The sequence below is a fragment of the Malania oleifera genome, chromosome 8 (assembly GCF_029873635.1).
Source record: "Malania oleifera isolate guangnan ecotype guangnan chromosome 8, ASM2987363v1, whole genome shotgun sequence".
Taxonomy (NCBI): Eukaryota; Viridiplantae; Streptophyta; class Magnoliopsida; order Santalales; family Ximeniaceae; genus Malania; species Malania oleifera.
Genome location: NC_080424.1, coordinates 66,413,821 through 66,436,099, shown reverse-complemented (window position 1 = coordinate 66,436,099; position 22,279 = coordinate 66,413,821).

The window sequence follows — 22,279 nt, the reverse complement described above, 5'->3', positions numbered from 1 at the left end:
TTTGAACTCATCAAATATTGGCATGATTCCTCAAAAAATTTCCGCAAAACAAATCAAAAAACTGGAATTTTCACTGGAATTTTCACATTTTGAGCTCTATTAAAAAAATAAGTGTTTCTAATTTATTACAATGACAATTCACTTGATCAACACTTATTCCATTTCTCCTAGGTTAATTCTACCTAAGTCCTAATTCCTATTCCTAGGTTCTAAGGAAGCAATTCAAGGAATTCATGTGATTCCTTTTGGTACCCATTCCTCCTTGGGTCCCAATGGGTTTTTCTTGACAATCCATTCCAATTTTCTTCCTTTGCCTCTAGCTCCTCTATAAGGGTAAAAATATCTTATGTGACCATTTCTTTCACAATATTAACAAATTTTGTTTTCATGAGAGAGTTTTGACTTATTTGCATTATTTTTACTCGTTGAGGCATATCCATGTGAATTATAAGAGGATTTTTATTTTTTTTTAAAAGATTATTTCTTTTAACTCCCAAGAGTTTATTAACTATTCCTCTTGTGATTTTGCCATGATTTTCATTTTTCTTTTTCAAGCAAGTGTTTTCCTTCAAAATGTTTCCAATTTGATTTTTCAAAATTTCTACTTGCACTTGAAAAATTTTATGGTCTATTTGAGCATTTTCATTAAGCTCTTCATTTTCTTTTCTAATGGAAACATTTTCATCTTTCAAAGAGGAACAAAGACAAGGTTCTTTTCCTTTGTATTTTGACAATTTTTCCTGCAAGTTTTCTATCTTTACTTGCTCCTTTTGAGAATTTAAAACAAGCTTCTCATTCTTCTTTTTAAAAGAATCATTTTCTTCTATCAATGAGGATTCCCTATGTTTTGATAAAGCAAGCTTTTTCTCAATATTTTTGTTCCTTCTTTTTACTAAAACTAATTTATCATACAATTTAGACCAATTTTCTACTATTTCATCATAAGAAGGTGCATGGTCCTCCTAATCATCATCCGAACTAATATCTCCTTGTTCATTTTCTACGAAGCAAAGTGCTTCTCCTAGTGTGTCTTGGTGAATATCACAAAATGTATCTAAGGTTAAGTCCACTTTTTTCCTAGGCTCTTCATGGGTGCTTTGAAGCAAATCCCATATTTCTTTTGCGGTTTCACATCCGCAAACACGCCTATATTCAATATCATTTAAAGCACAATAAATAAAATGTTTTGCTTTAAAATTCAACTCTACTAACCTTATTTCCGTGCTTGACAACTTCTTAATTTCTTTGGGTTCCCTATCTTCATTTTTGAAGTTGTAATCTCTCTTTGTGAAGACTTTCCACATTTGAAGATCATATGACCGGATGAAGGTCATCATTCTATTTCCATTCAGGGTTGTTTGAACTGTTGAACAATGGTGGTCTTGTCACATATTGTCCTTGGCAAGATGTGCTCGCCAAATACTCCATTTGATCTTTACACTTTGGATTTTTCTCTGCTAAATGCAAGTGTCTGGCTCTGATACCAATTGCTAAGCGTCCCAGCTTGGGAGTATATAGTCCAGAGGGGGGGGGGGTAAATGAACTTTTTTCGCGGAATACATATTTATCTACAAAATAAAAATTCTTGGTAAGATACAAGCAATTATATCACAATATAAGCAAATGTAAATCATGCACAAGACTTAAAGTAAAGAGTATAGGTTGAGAAGTTCAACACCGAGATTTAACGTGGTTCGGAACCAAGCCTATGTCCATGCCTTAGTACCAAGACAAGGATTCCGCAATCCACTATAAATGCTCCTTTCCGGGTGGAGCAAGCCTTACAACTCAGGTACAAAACCCTACACTCGGGTATCAAACCCTACCGCGCTCACCAAAAGCCTTCCCTTTGGTTCAGACAGAACCTTCACCAAATGGTTCACAAAGAACCTTACAAAAAATGGAAGATTGCAATGAATGCTTCTTACAATGAGAAAATATGAATTACAACTCAAACTCCCACTATTCTCTCAAGGATTGAATCACATAAGATTTACTAAGCAAGATAGAATTGAGCACTTGTAAATGAATAACTAAGATGCAAGTGCAAAGTGTTAGGTTTTGGATTCAAAGATATTTTCCACTATTATGATCAATAATAATCAAAAACCATACTAAACAAGTCTGTGGACTTATATATATATATAGCCAAAAATCCCTTATAGTTGTTAACTAGCCATTGGGAGCAACTCCCAAGCAAAAATAGTCATTCTCTAGCCGTTATGGTGCTGTTCATGAGGCCACTAGTTGACCATTCACTTTCTATGGTCGATCATTCACCTGATCTTTGAGGAAAAAAAATAGCTACTGGAATTACTAGTCGACCATACCTCTGCTTTGGTCGACCATTTCCCTGTTCTGGTCAATCAAAGCTCTGAATCAGAAAATGTCATCAACATAAAAGTTGTGGGATTTTTTCTTAAATTTCCATAGACACCAAGATCATCCTTTTTGGACTCTACTAACAAACGTTATGCCCCAAATACCGAAGGGTGTTCAGGATATCTGATAGGTGCATAACAGAGGTTTTAAGCCCAACCAAAAAGCCTTTTAATCACCTAAAACATTCTTGGATAAAAGTATATGAAATATTTTAAGTACAATAAAGTTTAATATTTGTCCATAAGAATTTTTATTTAAATAAAAGACATCTTGATTTATGAAAACATATTTGAAAGCTGGGTTGATATCATATATGCTTAGTATGTCTTTTAATAAAAATATACTCGACATTATTTGAACTGTAGGACAATAGCCATGCTTTGAAAAGACTAGGACCAAGTATGAAAATGTTTATAAAACCAAAATGATGAAAACTTGTCCCTTTGAAAACCACATTTGAGTTTAGGATTGATTTAACAAACTCTTTGATTTTAACTTTGAAAACTATGAATCGAGTTTGTGACTTTTAGTGCAATACTATAAACTCATGTTTCTTAGTATGTATGTGCATTGCTTAACTCTTGCTCAAAGATCATGCAGGAATAAAATGCAAAAGTTACAAAAAATTCCTACCACATGCACAACCCTTATTACAAATAATTCTACAATTAAGCTTCTGGCTGTGCATGGGTCCTTCCGAGTACTTGTCCATTTGATCTTTCCTTCTTGAAGTCTACTTGGTCTGATCTTTGCCTTCGATCCAGTACTTCATGTACGAGTACCTATACTAAACATGATCTACAAAGATAGGAAAACACTAAGAACAATATATAGGTTAATATCATCAAAACGCTTTAAACGAAGATGGTGAAGCCTTCAATGCTAACACATTCACCCAAACACCATAAGATAATTTTGATGATTTACCTTATAGGACATAATAACAACTCCTACTTAAAAGTTTGGTAAGCTTACATAATACTAACTATTAATAGAGAAGGTAGACTAAGCTAACTTAGGCAGATTATATTATAGCAGGGCACAACAATGACATAAGATGAGATTTGATATGTACTCCATTTTTATTCAATTTTCTATTATTAGGAAGAAAAATAGATGTCATCCATGTCTCGCTATTAGTAATTTGAAAATAGTGAAAAGGATGTTTATAAACTTTTATTGTGTAGTAGTTTTACATTTCTTATGAGCATTTACACTTGTCAAAGATTATTTGGAAGACCATCAGCAAGGAATGAATGTCCCTCAATTTTCTTTTTGTAAGCGTTTTAGCACAATAATACACAACAAACTAACAATCTTAAAACATAAAAAAGCTAAGTGGAACTACACCAAGATAGAAAACTAAGTAACAATTTTTTGCTCAGTGAACAAACTTTTAATTCGTTTGAATTCTAAATCAAATAAAAAAAATAATTCATCTCCTTTTAACTAAAACACTTTTAACAAAATGCACCATTTGATTCATATTGTCAATACAAACCTAACATAGAAACTATATATTTATGATCAAAACTTCTTTGCACCAAAATGGAAATCTAAAAAGGAAAAAGAAGTGAGATAAGAAAAAAAATGAAATCAGAAGAGGACATGAGATATATATAAGGGAGATGAGAAAATCTATAGGAGAACTTGTTTTGAACATCTAATAGGAATATACTTGTAGAAGCTATCCAAAACATCATGCATCATGGTGCTTGCAAAGAAAAGAGGTCTGTCAAAATATGCCAATATGAGAGCTAGGTAAGTCACATTGCACATACCTATTTGCATGGATTGAAAGATGAAGTAACCAAGGTTAGAAAATTTAGATTTGTTTCTTGCCTTCTAGCAGCAAATTCAAGAATGATTTTACTTTCTTTGCTCTATCAAAGTTTTATATGGGGAGGAGGGATTATACAAGGAATTGAATAGAGAGATAAATAAACTGTCACTTGTGACGGCAAGGACATTTTTGCCAAAGGGAATCCATGCTTGTTTCCTATTCCTCTTGAAATAGTTTATAATGTACTGTAAATTTAAAACTTTAATGACTACATGATTAAACTTGAATGTACTATAGATTTAAAGCTTTAATGACTATAGGATCAAATTTGAAGAAATTTTAGAATCTAATATTGCTAGTTAATGTAAACTAAACCAAAATTATTGGATTAAAACTATAGCTCATTTTACCTATTCCCGACCTTTGAATAGAAAATGAGAAAACCAAGATGGCAATTGATAGCCAAACGATCTTTGAACAACATCAATAACAACAAAGTTTCAAAATGCTATATAAAAAAAGGAAGATATATATATATATATATATATATATATATATATCTATATATATGTATATGTGTGTGTGTGTGTGTGTGTGTGTGTGTGTGTGTGTGTGTACACATACACAAACAAACAAACACACACACACACACACACACACCAAATAATTACAATATACTACTACACAAAATGATTACACTAAAACCTCAAGGAATAAAATGAAAGGTCTAGTAGGGTCCAAAAAAGGGGGCACAATGTTAAATGGTTGGTATTTATTTTGCACATATATAGTGTGTGTGTGTGGGTGAGAGAGAGAGAGAGAGAGAGAGTAAAACAATATGGTACAATTTTCATCAAATAAGAATTAAAGACTTAGTAAGAGAATTAGATTCACCGAGTGAGATTTGATAAAGAAAAAAAAAAACATAAGGATAATCGTACAAACTGATAATTTCCTTATTCTTTGAGTGGATCTACTTGCAATAGATAATATATTGAGATCCGTGCGACATATAGGAGGTAATGAGCAATAAGGCCTACAATGTTAACAAGTGTTGTAGCTAATAGGTTTACAAGAATAGTAGGCAATTGGAACATGTATGTTGCAAACTAAGTACTATAATGGATTAAAGAATTGATGGAACAATATAAAAAGTAACTTTAGAGCTATTGATTCTAAATTCAAATTTTTATTCATCGGAAATGATGCAATAGACTAGAGGAGGCTATGTGGAGGATATGTGCAACCTCCAGCACTGCATTGTTGCCCCTTTTCTTGACTCCTCGATGATAATGGTGCAAAAGCATAGGCTATGTGGAGAGGTGCATATTTGATAGAGAATTTTCTTAAAATGTGATTACAAGTCCTAAGAATTAATATCACATGATACAAGGGGAAACCTTATCTCTGGTAGTAAACCTTATCTCAGGCTATAACTCTTACCTTCAAATTCAATAGAACAAGGGGGGAAAAAAATCAAGGGAGGCATAGAAAAAGGCAAAGATGTACCAAAATCAGATAAGGTTCCAATTATGGAGGGCCATAAAGAGTTAGAAATTCCATAAGCTTGATATCCTTTGTAGCAAATACAAAGCAAAAAATATCAATACATTGTTGTTTTTGTATCTCTTGCTATGTTGGACAAGAAATTTATTGTAACAAAATTTGCTTGTTTTTCTAAGTCATATATTCAATGCTGCTTGTGAAATGGAGAGAATTTATGTTTTTCGAATCTAGGCTTGCAAAGAGATCCGTATGCCCATCTAACAAAGTATCATTATCTATGTTTTTTTTTTTAGAGTGAAAAAGGAAACTTCATTCCTATTTCAATAGTTAGAGAAGAAACGTAATCAACTTTTAAAGAATTTCACTAGAAGTGTGATACAAGCATATAACAATGCCCCTCCCACATCTACCACAAAGTCAAATATAAAAATTGACTCAATTCCATAGTAGATATGATGTTGGTTCATCTGCCTATGTTGTTGTCTTTGGTTTAAAACTTAACCTTTTTTGGTTTTTAGGGGGTTAGATAGTGGAATCTCTATTTTAACATGTAGGAAAGTATGCTTATGTATAGTTAATTCTTGTTTGTTCAATTCAAATGAAAAAATCCACTAAACATTAGGAACAACAAACTAAAATAGTTACATATCTTGAGAATAAGAGAAGATAAACTAACTCATTCAGTTATTGATGCTAAGAGATCAAATGAGTTGAGCAGAAAAAATAGACTAAAGACACTAAACAAGACAAAAAAGAGAGTTGAGCTAAAAAATAGACTAAAGACACTAAACATGACAAAATTGAAAAAAGAGTGGATAAGGTAAACCCAATATAGATAAACAAAAATGACACAAAATTATACCTCTCTTGAATAGCATAAGAAGGCAAATAAGGGAGTTGAAGTCAATATCCATAATCATTTCTTGGCTTGGATAATCAATTGCACAAAATTAACATTAAACAAAATCCCATTAAAAATTTAAAAGAAAAAAAAAATTGAACACAAACACTACCTCAAAGTTAATGGAGGTAAATTAGGCGACATAGGAGTTACACTCACCGCTGTAGCTACTTCCAATCTTTGGACTACTCAATGCACACAAGCATTAAGAAAATCTCATTTAAAAAATAAAAAATAAAAAATAAAATAAAAGCAAAAATACCTAAACAAAAACACTACTAGAGTTTGTGGAGGTGAATTTGGTGACATAAGAATTACATCCACCATTCTTTAGCTGCTTCAATTCCTTGGATTGGTCACTAAACATCAAAACACGTTGGAGAAGAAATATTGCAGCACCAAATAACACAAAAAACAGTGCTTTTTATGCATATATATTTTTTTTCATAAACGCACAAATCGTGTTTGGTCCAGTAAAGTAATACATCCATTACATCAAATTCCTAAATCTTAAATATCATTATTGGGGGCGTGGTTACAGTCAATATCATAATACTATTACTACAATTAGTATTAACAGCTACAATGCTACAAGTACAATTTTAATTGTAATGATTACTGAAGGCTCCAAATATAGGATTTCTTAAATTCAATATAGGCAGGAGAATGGTTGAGAGAGCAAAGTAACAACACTAAATATTGAATTTATTTCAATAGCCTTTAATTCTTTTTGCAAAAAATATACAAAATTCTAAAGTGTGGATTTCAAATTTAGGTTTTGAAACATGTGACATTTCTATTTCAAATGAACACATGAAGAAGGGTGAGATTAGAGTTTTATTTTCTGTCACTTGAGGACAAATTTTTTTTTGGGGGGGGGGGGGGGGGGAGGGGGGCGTTGTAAAATGAATATAGAACTAAATATACAATAGCTATGTCAAAAAAATTCTTTTGAGTGTCTACTGAGGTACGCTTGTAATTTAGTTACATCTTCCCCCCCTCCCCACAGGCCCCCAAAAAATCAATAAATAAAGTTCCATTGACCAGTTCCTTTCCTCTCATTTGAGCTATCACAAGTCCGTTGCTTATGTTCACATACATACTTTGTAGCTTATATATTCGTCTTGAAATTCATTTCAATGGTTTCAATAGTTATTGTCTTAAAATCCTTCCCAAAATCATTAGTAAACAAATAAAACCAATCTAAGAAACTAATTCCACATTATTTGTATTATAAGCCTAAATTAAGGAAATGTGGTGAATTTGAAAATTCTACTTAGGTAAATGTTAAGATAGCAACATTTGGAATGTTTTGTCTTAAAAGGTTTCTAGATTTTATGGAAAATCCAAACTCGTGAGAGTATTCCATAGAAGGCAACTTAATAGGTTAAAGTGAGTTACCTTTTGGGTCAAAGATGCAAAGAGTATAAAAAACGAATAGTCCACTGCTTCAAGGGATAGCAATATTTAAGTATTTAGGCATTGTGTTCCTAAGGTTTAAATAATAGTGCCTTATGTCATATTGTTGCATCAACCATAATCTCAGTGATTGGTAATGGAAAGTCACCTTTAAATAGACATTATTCAAATCAAAGAAGTCAACATAAACACAAATTTTCCCTTCTTTTTTCTGACTAGGACAATATTTGCAATCCATTATGGGTATTCGACCTCTCAAATAAAACTTATTTCAATAAGTTTGTTGACTTCAATTTCTATTTAAGGAATAAGGTCTAGATGAAAACTTCTTTGTGCTTATTTAATGTGTCAAGCACCTCATTTCACTACAAAGTGATGTACTGCAATTTTTGGATCAAGACAGACATTTCTTTACAAATCCAAGCAAAGACATCTTGTATTCAAGAAGAAGTTTGAATTATTGTTCCTCTTCATCTAAGGTGAGAGACGTGCTAATGAATGTCAATTGGGGGTTCCTTTGTTGTACCAAGATTGATTTTCTTTATTTTATTAATAGGGAATTGAATGCCACCTTCTAATGCTGAAGGGGCATCCTCTACCTCTTCATCATAAATATTCGTATTCTTATCCTCCTTTATTGTAACATAATGACTCAAAAAAATATTTTGTACATTTGCTTTTCTATGTTTTATTAAAGTTGCCTTGTATGCATGATGGTGTATTTCTTTACTTTGAGTGGCCCATTTGTGTTAACATTCAACAAAGAAGAGTGTCTCATACAAGATGGAATAAGGCTTCACAATTTTTAATCATCCCTTCTTCCTATCTTTGATACTTCTATCTTGATCTAGTTCTTGGAAGAGCCTTAAAAGAATTTTTATTATCTCCCAAGCACTCAAAAATAGAATTATGATCCTTAGAGGTACCTTATTTATTTGAAAGAGAAACGTTGAGTCTTCCAAATATGAATGGTCTTGCTACAGTGGATTCGATGCAATCAAACAAAGAAATATGAGGAACTAGCTAAGGAAGTTCTTGCTTAGGGTCGTCTGTGATCTCTATTGTTCTATATTGTGAAATCACCACCGCCTTCCCTTTAACTGATAATTTAACTAGTGGCTTTGAATCATAACTAAGACCAATTCTTGAAAATGACACATCAAACTCTTGTTATCATAATTTCTTTTGTGTTTTTCTCAAACCATCTATTCTCTTTAGTGAGCTCTATATTTAACTTTCATAATGGATTAAGGCTTTTGAAGTTAAATCTTGATTTTACCAAAAGTTTAAAAGCTTTAGGGTCAAATCCTTCTTTTGTTCGTTGATTGGGAAGATTATCACTTTCCAAAAAAAGCTTGATTATCACTTTCCAAAAAAAGCTTGAGATGGAGGAATAAACCCTTGCAAAGGTTTCTTGATAGTAGAGTTGGACAATTTTTTCAAAGGTGTGGCATATCATTTTTTGAGTTTTTCAACATCTTCTAACTTCAGTAATTGAGAGTAAGTCTCCTTGTTAATGCAAACTTAGAGCACTTAGCAATGGGGATTCCCTTTATTACATCGAGATAATAGAACATAATGCAAAATTGGAGGAGAAATGGAAGATTGTAAATATTTATTGTCTTCTCTTTGTAATAAATAAGTGTGATACTGTCCATTATTAGTGCAACACTCTTAATCTCATTGCATTCTCATTTGAAGGGCTCAACGTGCTTTGCCCCCTGTTTCACGCCACTTAAGGAAGGAATATCTTAAGGAAGTGCCTCTTTTGTTGTCTTACCTTCTTGATAAAACTTGACATTAGCAAAATGAGCCTCTGCCTATAAGAAGGGCTTGATGTTAACCTCTACTTTTCTCACCCCTCCTAAAAAATATTTGAACCATTGATGAAGAGTCAAAGGCACAATGCCATTTTCATGAATTCATGGCCTTCCTAAAAATAGCTTGTAAGTTGTTTTAGCATCAATGACATGGAACATAACACCTATCTTTAGATGACTTGTAATAAGTTCCAAACGAATCATACCTATTGCGCACTATCCACCTTGATTAAATCCTTGGATTATTAGGCGACTTTGGGATAACTCATCCATTGTGATTCCAAGTTCCTTCATGGTTACTTTTGGCATGATATTGATTGTAGATCCAACAATAATGGGAATTCTGTTAACCTTTTGTTCTCAAATGTAGCCGGAAACAAAAGGTGGTCTATTATGTGGTTTTGAACCTAATACAATATCTTCATTTATGAAGGAAATTGTGGACCAAAAATTGGCACAAAGGGCATCCTCTTCCCATTCTTAAAGGTTTGAAGGCGTTCACAAGTCAATGTCCTATATATTTTTAAAGGCATGTACAAGCTTTTCTTGTACAACTTTGGGAAGTTTAATAATCACTAACATTGATTTGAGATAGCAAACCTCTGATTTTTTCAAGAGTTTAAGACTCATCAACAGATTTTGTAGCACCATCTCCCCCATTTAAGTTATCTTCATCATGAACCTTTTAATAGGTCACCCCCAAATTTACTCCAACTTCATTATTCTGGAAGAACCCTAATGGAAAATACTCTCTAAATGTATTAGAATTTTGAGGTTTTGTTGTAGAATATCATCACTCTTGACAATAACTTTCTTAGATATTGACTTCTTCCTTGAGTGAGAATGTGAAACTCTTTTCTTCTTTTGCCTTTTTAGTGGAGTAGGCCTTGGCTATGCTAGATGTGGCTTCTTTGTCTTGCACTATGACACCAGTGTCCATCCCTCTTTATCCTTTGATGTTGATCTAACATCATCATCAGACTTAATCTTTAAGGCTTTTGGAGAGCATCCAATTATAACAGGCTCAAACATGTCAAATTGGATAAGGATGAGCTCTTTTGTTGATGCAACTTTTTGTGTTAGTTCAGAAGTTGTGTTCATTGCCCCCATGGTGATGGTTGCATGGTTAGACTCAATTACATCATCAAGTTCAATATAAAATTTTCTGTCCTTGGCAAGCTTCATGACAAGGTCTTTAAAGACAAAACATTTTCGAAGAGGATTCCCAAGATCTAATAGTACTTACGATAGTTTGGATCATCTACCTTCCCCATTTCTTAAGGCCATTTGCACTCTAGAAACTTAATAAATTTATTTTTCAACAATTGATCAAATATTTCTAGAATGTATGAGCCCAGAAAAGGGTACCATTTCTCCTCATGCTTAGTTAAGCTAGTGCATCTCGCTTCACAATTTTTGTGATAATTAGTTTCTTTTTCTTTTTTCTTGCCTTATACTTTTATCTTGACAGTAGTAGTGTTTACAACCATTGAGTCTTTGGTCGAAATCCTTCAATATTTAGTACCTTTCTTTACTTCCTTCTTTTCCTTGCTATGATTAGCCACAAGAGGGTTTGATTACCATGGCTCAAGATACTTGCTTCCATGTCATGCACACATATAGCTAATTATTCAAACTATGTGATTTAACCCCTTTGAGAATATATAACAATCCCCTATGCATGCCTTGAATACACATCTAAACAGCGAAAATTTTTGAAATCTGCTAATTACAATCAAGACTTAAGGCCCACCATTTGTTGATGTAGTCCACAACAACTTCATCTTTCCATTGCTCTATATTTGTTAGCTCCATCAAGCTAACGTTGCGAGGTGTACTGTAAAAGTGGTTTAAAAATTTTTTCTCAAGCTGATCCCAATTATCAATGGATTCAAATTTTAGGTATGTGTACCAATCAAATGCACTGCATCACAAATATTGGAAAAATTTTTTGACAAAAAGATCACCACGAGTTTTTGCATTTTTGCAAGTTTCAACAAAGTGGGAAACATGTTGTTTTGGGTTACCCTTTCCATCAAAATAATTAAATTTTGGAGGTTGATATTCATTTGGCATCTTCACTTTATCAATACATTTTGTGTAAGGCTTTAAATATGCAAGGGAACTTTGAGGTGGATCGTCATATTATGCTCAAATTACGTTGTTATATTGTCCTGTATTTGTTGGGCAAATAATGAGGCAACCACAGCTGACTAATCTCTTGAGAAGCCTCTACAACTTCTTCTCCTTGCCTTTATTTTTATTAACAAAATTTTTGGGAGTGAAATCAAGAGGAAATTATGGCTCTTGGCTTGATTTTCCATTTTGTGCCTCTAGCTTGTTCATGAGTGAGGCAATTTGAAGATCTTTTGTTTTACATCATTTTTGTAAGAAATGAGATTTTTTCTCCATCTTCGCAATCTTTTCTTCTATGTTAGTTGTACCTTTCACCATACAGGCATGACGTTAGCGAATAAGGGGATGCTCAATTGTGTGCAGTAGATTTCTTCCACATGGCTTTTGAGAAACAATCTAGAATATGTGCTATCAGAGGAGCATTCTTTTGACATATGGATTGGCATTTTATTCCCACACCTAAATTGTTTGGAGATTGGAGAAACCTTCAAATTTGAAATTTTTTTTGGCAAGGAAATCAGACTTTATTGTATGTCTTAGCTCGGTCTCCTCGACTTGTTAAAGACCCTACAGACTATGGGTCCTTGCTTTATCGCGAGTGAGTGGACCTAAAAAGTTGAGTTGTTAGAAGTGTTGATATCTTCACTTGTAGATCTGGAAGCTATGGAGGTAGTAGCCATGTTCTTATCATTCTGATTATTTATTGGAGCCATTGGATCTAAGGAAGTGGAGTTGAAAATTTATTGTGAAGAAGAAGGAATAAGAGGCAAATAAGTATCATCGAGCAGGTCAAAAATTTGTAATGACAAAATTAGTGCCTTGAAATTAAGACATAAAATTTATGTACAAATACTTGATTTTGAAATAATGGGTACTATCTCTATGGATTTTTTTATCTTTATAATGAAGAATAAGAATTTCCTCTAGTTCAGTCTCCTAGGAAGTGGATTTGCCGATTCAACAATTCAAGGAGTGTATTTCTAAATTAGATGATGAGGATCATTTGGAAAACAAATGTTAGAGATGTGGCTCATATTTGAGTGGAACGCATCTGTTGAGGGAATCATAATAATGCGAAGAACAAGGAATCTGGTTGCAAGAGATAACCGTTGATAGTAGTAGGCTCGACAATTTCAGCCTCGGGAGATAACCGTTGATGGTTTCAGTCTGCACCAGGAATAGTTCTCGGTATATTTTCGTCGAAGGTTTGCCTGACACTGTCAATGGTTTTGTTCGACGCAGATCACAAATTTTGAATCGGGAGATCAGTAGATTGGGATAATGCGGAGGATTTTCCTCCGGGGATTGCTATAGAAGTGTTTTAGTTGTATTATAAGTTTTCTGTACGTATAAGGTTAGAACATAAACCATATTCTATAACCCTTAATGTAAGCTTGATGTAAGCTTCACATGAGATATTGAAAATTAGTTGCTTGCTCCCATGGACATAGCCAAATTTCTGAACCACGTAAATTTCTTGTGTAATTGATTTTATTGCTTTCCATTATTCTCATTGTGGTTGAGTGATTGTTTTCGTATATATATTGTTGAGTTCTTGCATTACTTGTTCTGGATTGTTTAGAGTTGCGAGGTTTCTGCTGCACATTAATATCAACAATTGGTATCAAAGCCATTGGTTGCAATGGCTGGGATTTCTTCTGCAAAGTTTGAGATTGGTAAATTTAATGGAACGAGAAATTTCAGACTTTGACAGAGGAGGGTTAAGGACGTGTTGGTGCAGCAATGTATGGTGAAGGCACTATTCGAAAAGATGCTGGAAGGCATGAATAGCACTAGTTGGAAGGAGTTGGAAGCAAAGGTTGTGTCTACTATCAAGCTTTGTCTGGCTGATGATGTGATGTATCACGTCATGGATGAGGAATCATCGACAGTAGTTTGGCTGAAACTGGAGAGCTGGAATATGTTGAAGTTTTTATTGAACAAGTTGTATCTTAAGAAAAGAGTTTATAGGCTTAAGATAGAAGAGAGTTTGGACCTGAATCAACACATCAACGTATTCAATCAGATCATCAACAATTTGTAGTGGGTTGATGTGAAGTTTAAGGATGAAGACATGGCGTTGATGCTGCTGAATTCCCTATCTACATCTTCTATGTACGAGAATAAGGTTATGAATCTAAAATAGGGGAAAGAAACCTTGGAGTTAGAGGATATCATGAGTGCATTGTTGGGGTTCCATCAGAGGAAGAAGGCTAACGATGAGAGTTTAGAAGGTGAAGGGCTCGTGGCGAAAGGTAATCAGGATCATGGGAGAGGCAAGTTCTGGAGTGGATCGAGTAATAATAAAACTCAGTCGCAGTCTAGGAGGAGAAAGGACATTTGGTGTTCTAAGTGCGGGAAAATTGAGCACATAAAATCGAAGTATCCGGAGTGGAAGAAGGGGAATGCGGTAACTCAAAAGGGTTCGTCAAAATATGTGAATGTAGTGAAAAAATAAGACTTATGGAGCAATGATTGTGATATGCTTTCTATTTCATCGGGTTCAGAATACCTCACGGATTATTGGATCCTAAACTCAAGATTTTCTTTTCATATGATGCCCAACAAAGCCTGGTTCACTACTTGTAGATTGGTGAGTTCTGGTTTTGTTCTGATGGGAAACGATGCAGCCTGCAAAGTTGTCGGAATGAGAGATATCAGAATCAAGATGTATAATGGTGTGGTAAGGATATTATGTGGTGTAAGCCATGTGCCTAATCTATGGAAGAATGTGATTTCATTGGACACTTTAAATTGTAACGGGCACAATTAAAAGTCTGAAAATGGGACAATGAAGGTATGTGAAGGCATTTTGATGGTGATGAAGGGATAGAGGTTAGCAAGAAATATCTATACACTGCCGGGTAACACAGTTGCAGGTGGAGCTGCAGTTGCAAATTCTGAGTCAGGTTATACTGTTTTTGTGTAAAACGACCATATACAAAATGGAGGGTATTCTTAACTACATTGTTATGGATGTTTAGGGGTTAGCGAGGGCCACATCATGGGTTAGATAGGTACTTCATGTGTGTATCATGAAAGGTGTGGGGGTACTTTATATAGCACAAATTGGATATTTTTTCTACGTTTAATTTGTGGCTGAGGTGTAAAAGCAGACTAGGAGAAAGTTCCTCAGGTCAACATTGGAACTAAGCACGCTGGTGTTTAAGGAGTTTTGCAACCAACATCTCGGGTTGTATGCATAGCTTGCAAAGAACTTCTTGGTAAAGTCGGTGAGTATGGCATGTTGCTTGAGTAATCGATCACAGAGGGTATCACTAGATGGGGGAGATGCATAAGAGGTTTGGAAAGCTTATGCGATAGACTTCTCTAGTTTGAGAGGGTTTGAAGGTCCAGCCATGTACGTTTCTAGTGAGGTGAGATCTAAGCTTGGTGTAATGTCTAGATGCTACATCTTTATGGGATATAAGAAAGATAGGTTCAAGTTATGTGATCCAATGGCAAATAGGGTGGTGATCGGTGGAGACATGGTTTTTGATGATAAAGTCATGGTACAGAGTACCCAGGTAGATGAAGAGAAAAAAATGCTAGAAAGTTGCAACAACAATGAGCATGTTGTGCAGGTGGAGTTGGAGACTTAGGGAAGAAGTGCAAGGAGTTCTAGATTAGGGACCTGCAGGATCACAGTATAAATTGGAGCAGAAAGGAGATTATGGTGCAGGTGTAGTTAGAGACTTAGGGCATAGATGACATTGTTCATATTGCAAGGAGTTCTAACTCGGGAGAACAGCAGGGTCACAATGGGCCTAGGTGCATTATCAAGCCACTGCCTAGGTATAAACTTGATAATCTGATGTCTTATTCATTTATTACTATCAGCAGGGTTCCTACTATTTTTCAAAATGTGGTGCACATCAAATGAAAAAAATAGATGGATAAGTGTTATGGTTGAGAAGATGGAGTCACTGCATAAGAATCAGATGTGGGAGTTGGTGGAGCTTCTAGAGGGGGAGAGGGTGATACGATGCAAGTAGGTAATTATTCTATTGTTTGATTTGAATGACATTCCAATTGCTGGGAAGATTCCAACTGAGGTTAGTCAACTGGAAACTCTATTGAGAAAGGAATTTTATGGCCAAGAATGTTCTTGGGTTGGAGATTCGCTAATATAAAGTTACAGGGAGATTGGGGTTATCTTAGGGTGGCTTTGTGGACAAAATTGCAGGGAGATTGTGGTTATCTTAGGGTGGTTTTTTGATAAGGTGTTGGAGAGGTTTAACATAGTTAATGTTAAACTAGTCACTGGTATACTATTGGCGAATCAATGCAAATTGTCTACCATTCAGTATTCAAGGATGGAAAGTGATGCTCGAGATGTCAAAGGTCTCGTATGATAGTGTAGTGGGGTACTTCAATGGGCAATAAAGTGATCCATTAATTGTGAGATTCATGGATGCAGACCACACAGTGGACTTGGATGATAGGAGTGTTGCCTAATAAGACTTAATTTCATTTTGATGATAACAAACTAAGGTATTCTAATTGTACTTTCAAGTAAAATTTTAGTTATTATCTTCCTTTAAGCACAATGGTTAAACTTGGTAAAGATTGGATGAAGTTCAACTTAAATTCACAAGTCATGAAGAAAAAAAGTACATTGAAGTATTGACAAAACTTTGACAAAGTTAAAGCTTCTACACATGAAGAGTTAGGATTTATTGTTGTTTAGATATTTTGAAAGTCTTATGTAAGTACTCTTAAACTTCAAATTTGTTTATAAAGCACTTAGGAATAAATATAGGACTTAGAGACTTGTTTACAAATCTGGAAAATATTTTTACAAGTCCAAAATTATTTTCAAAGTAATACTAACAAGTTTTGGAATAAAAAATATGGAAAAACACTAAGTTACAGAGTGTTCAGGCACCTAAGTAAATTGCTCAGTCGACTGAATTACTACTGACAGTATAAAGAAACCAGAACTGTGCTAATACAAGTGACTGAATGGAATTCAGGTCACCCAAGAAGGGGTTAGGCGACTCAACTCATGAGTTCAGGTGATTGAATTGCTACTGCATGTTCTAGAGCATATATTTTAAATGGTTAAGGCGAATGAACTCATGGTTCAGGCGACTAAAGTCTGTGTTTAAAACTTACGAACTGTGCGATTTCTTTCCTAATTTACAAGATATGGTTTTCAAACTTGGGGAAAATGCTAAGATTTCTTCCTAAGCTATATAAGGCTTATTATATTTGCATTAGGGCACCAATGCACACTGATATACATTTGTTATATATTGATTCATACTCTGAAAAGCTGCTATGCACATTCCTCAAAGCCCTAAATCGATTTCTGATTCTTTTTTTTGAAATTCTCATTCTTCAAATCAGAAAACCCTTGATTTCTTAGCGAGTTTCATTGCAAACTTTTGTTTAGAGTATATAGTGATTTTATCTTTGTACAAAATTTGCTTTACTGTGAGAGTTATTTGATTGTACGCACAATTGTACTGCTATTTTGCAAATTGACGACTCAGAGATATAGTTATTGCCTAGAGAGAGGGTGTTCTTACTAGAGAGGGGTCTCCACCTTCCAACAGAGAGGGGGAACTCTACCTATTGAATGGAGAGAGTAAGGAAAATCCTCACAGCAAGTTTCTTGGGGCAACGACGTAGGCAGGAAGCCTAACCTTGTAAAAAATCCTTGTGTTCATCTTCTTTCCTTAAATCTCTTTAATTTTTTCACTAATTAATTGCCGTGTATGTTTTAAATTTATTGGAAAAATCTATTGAATGTTGAGATTTGATTGGGATCACTTTGAATAATTAAATCCATTTGTTAATGCTTTGCATGGTTTAAGTTTTTGTTTGAAAATCAGACGATTGCTGAAACTCTCAATTGAATTTCATTGGTAGAGGTAAAGTTATTTTTGTGGTTTGATTGTTTAGGCATAAGGAGCCTACTTTCTTGAGTTATATTGTTGAATCTTATTTAAAATAAATACTCGTTCATTGTCTAAATTCATATTAGATATTTGAAACTGCTAAAGGTAAAATTCAAACTGTGTTTTTCAAATTACATATATACTTAGGATTGATTATTAGTATAGCCATTCACTGATTAGTTATTGTGTGGTGATTGAGATTGTTAAGAAAGGTTTAAAACAAATCAAGCTTCTGTGTAATAAAATTTTAAATACCCAATTCACCCCCCTATTGGGATTACACCTTACTTTCAATTGGTATGAGAGCATAGGTTGTAAAAAATCCGAATAGGTAGTTACACAAAGATCATAATGGCAAATATAGGTGTATCCCATTTCGGTGAAGGACAATCCTCCACTAGACCACCAATTTTATGCAGTGTGAATTACACTTTCTAGAAACAAAGAATGAGGATACTTTTACAAACCATGGATTGGAAAGTTTTGAAAATTGTAATCCAAGGGAACTACGTTCCTTCTAAAACAGTAGAAAACAAAGAATTTCCTAAAGGAGAAAACGAAATGAGTGAGACTGCTATGAAAAAATTGCAAATACACTCTAGTGCTATGAATGCCTTATGCTGTGCGTTAGACGCAAATGAGTTTAATAGAATAATGGGATGTAAGATTTCAAATGAAATTTGGGACAAACTAGAAGTGACCTATGAGGGAACAGTAGATGTTAGGGATAGTAGAATTGACATGCTCACCAGTGAGTATGAGGCCTTTAGGATGCATCCAAAGGAATCTATATCAAGTATGTTTACTAGGTTTACTCACATAATGAACTCCCTGAATGCACTTGGAAAGAATTATTCAACTTATGAAATGATTAGGAAAATCCTTTGAGGACTTCCACTTGTTTGGGAACTCAAGGCAACAGCTATAACTGAAGCAAGAACTTAAAGAACACTACCCTAGATGGACTCATTGGGTCACTTCTCACATATGAGATGACTATAAATGAAAGATCAACTGAAGATGGCAAACATAAGAAATCCATAGCACTCAAAGTCTCCAAAGAAAGCTCAAGTGACGATGAAGATGATGAGATGGACGATGACGACCTAGCCTTATTCACTAGACGACTAGGTAGATTCTTTAAAAAGAATAAGTGATTTTCTAGGAAATTTAGAGGATAAAAAATGGACAAAGGAGAATCTAGTAAGAAACAAACAAAGGCTGAACCACCAACATCTTATAATTGTAAAAAGGTAGACCACATAAAACTTGATTGTCCACAACTCAAGAAAGAAGCTAAGAAGAAAAAGAAGAAAAAGAAGAAAAAGAAGAAGGCAATGAAAGCCACTACTTGGGACGACTCCAACAAAAGCAGCTGGGAAAGCGACTCGAGTGATCAAGATTAGCAAGCTCTACTTCATGGCAATAAATGATGAGGTAAATTCTTACTCAAACTCATTTATTGAATCTAGTGAGGAATCTTGTAATGAATAGTGTAAAAGTATGCCATCTTATACTAAAATACAAACATAGTTATTTACACTACATAAAAGATTCATTAGGTTGTCCAAAAGAAACACCACTTTAAAGTTCAAAATGAAATGCTAATGAACAAACTAGAGTCAGCTCAATCAACCGAAAAAGAGAAGGATATGTATATTGTTGAATTGGAAATTCAAATTAACAAGATGTCCACAGAACTAGTGAGATTACAAGTCGATTGTAAAGATGTGAAAGATTCAAAAATAACCAGTATAGAAATAAAAATAGAATACCAATCTAAATTCATCTACAACTTCACAAGAGGAAAAGAAAAGTTTGATAAACTGGTTGGATCTCAACGGATGTCTTTAGACAAGGAAGGCATAGGATTTAATGGAATTGAAAATAGGAAGAAAAAGAACCTCTACATGGGGGTATTTTGTAAAAGCTTCAAAAAACTATGGCAACACCTCCTCAACCAATGCATATACACAGACCACATGTTTCTTATGTATGGATAAGGGACACATAAAATTTGAATATCCATTTAAAAGGAAAAATATTAAAACCAAAAAGGCGTGGAGAGTCAAAAGTACCTCTAAAACAAACCTTAAAGGACCTAAGAAGGTTTGGGTACCTAAAGTAATATCTTAAATCCATTTTGTAGGTATATTTTAGGTCCACCCAATCAAAAGACAAGTGGACTTCTATAGTGGATGCTTAAGGCACATGACAGGAGATAAGTCCAAGTTCATGTTGTTGACACTAAAGCAAGGTGGACATGTCACTTTTGGAGATAATGCTAAAGGTAAAATTATCAACATCAGAAAATTTGGTAAGGAACCCTCCTTGATAATTGGGAATGTCTTATTGGTTGAAAGTTTAAAACGTACTTTACTAAGCATTAGTCAACTAAGTGATAAAGGTTTTGATATAACATCTAAAAAGGACAAATGCATAGTTAAAAATACCGAAAAACATGAAATACTATTTATTTCAAATCGGGTTGAGAACTTATACTGCATAAACTTTGAAAACCTGATATCTCAAGGTGTTAAATGCTTTAAGCCTTTAAGTGAATCTAGTTCTGACATAGGAGATTAGGACACGCTAGCATGGACCTGTTATCCAAGTTAGATAGAAAGAACTTAGTTAAAGGTTTACTCAACACAAAGTTCACAAAAGACAAAGTCTGTGATGCTTGCCAACTTAGGAAGCAAACTAAGACAAGTTTTAAGAAGAAGCAACTAATCTCCATTGGAAGGCCATTGGAATTAATTCACCTAGATTTGTTTGGCCCCACTAAAATACAAAGCCTAAGAGGAAAGCAATACGCATTTGTCATAGTTGATGACTACTCTAGGTTCACCTAGGTGTTGTTTTTTATCCTCCAAGGATGAAGTGTGTAAAATGCTCACCAACTTGTATAAGAAACTTCAAAATGAAAAAAAAAGGTATGTTGTTTTACACATAAGAAGTGATAAAGGTGGAGAGTTCAAGAATAAAGATGTTGAAAACTTCTGTGATGAAAATGGAATTTCTCACAACTTCTCAACACCACGTACTCCTCAACAAAATGGAGTTGTTGAAAGGAAGAATAGATGACTAATGGAATAGCTAGGACTATGCTAAATAAGGATAACCTACCTAAATACTTATGGACTGAAGCGGTAAACACCACCTGTTACGTGATGAATAGAGTGTCCATTAGGGCTGAAATTAGGATAGCTTCCCAAGAGGGAGGATGAATTGGAATTTTAAAATTATTTCAATTTTAATTCTTTATTTTATATCAGCAATCACAACAAGTAAATATAAAAACAATTCAACCACAACCAATCAAAAGCTCAATCTTTGTCTCAATAGCCCTGTAATAAATTGTAAAGCACGTTGAATTTATGTAAGCCCTGTTCCAAACTCACAATTCTTCTTTGTGTTTAGCTTTTAAACAAACTTTCACATTTTTTGGTTTCCGTAATTAATGCTGATTAAGCCAAAAATAAATTATCCTCCGATCTATTTAACAACTATACACTCAAAATTAACAATTTAAAAACATACACACAAGTTGTAAGTGTTGCTAAAAAAGTAAAGAGTAAGGAAGAAGAGAGACACAAGATTTTACGAGGTTCGGCTTATACCTAGCCTACGTCCTCGCCTTTGGCAAACCACCAAAGGATTCACTAGTTTAGTTCCATTGACGAGGGAACAGTACCGATTACAAAAACTCCTTTCGTTAGGCTAGAGCCCGCCTCTCCAAACGATATTCCCTCATTTGGTCCAACAATTCTACAACTCTGAATCGTCTATGAATAAGAACCAAGATAAAGAATATTTTTCTTACAAGAAAACACTCTCACAGCAGAGTAGGTTAGTACAACATTCAACACAATAATACTTGAAAGTAATTCAAATATAAAAGAATTTGAAGCTCAATACTCAATATAGATCACCAAATATCTTCCAAAATTTGAAAGATTCTAACTTTGAAAGCTTTATTTCGGAGTTTGAATCAGTAGCAATTTAGTAGTTGAACACAAGAGAGTTTGAGAGCCTTTGAGAACTTTGATTGCTTGAAAAATTTCTTGGTGTCACAAACCTTTGAAGTTTGGGGCTATTTATAGATGTTTAAAAGTAATTCCTTACCTCCAAAGTTTCCTTGAAGTAGTTTCCAAGTTTTTCAAAATAACAGTGTCCAAAAAATTTATTTAAAAAGTCTTCCCATTGAGAGTTTTTAAACCAACGTTCGGGTGGCAGTCACCTGCTACGACTTGGTAGTCGCTTGTCATAGAACAAACTCACAACACAAAACACTGGCAGTCGTATGCCAAAACCAAGGCAGTCGCCTGGCATGACCACCCAGGTGCCTGGCATGTTCAGGCAGTTGCTTGTCATGCTACTCTCTTTTTGAAAATCCTTCACTTAATTTGGTAGTCACCTACCT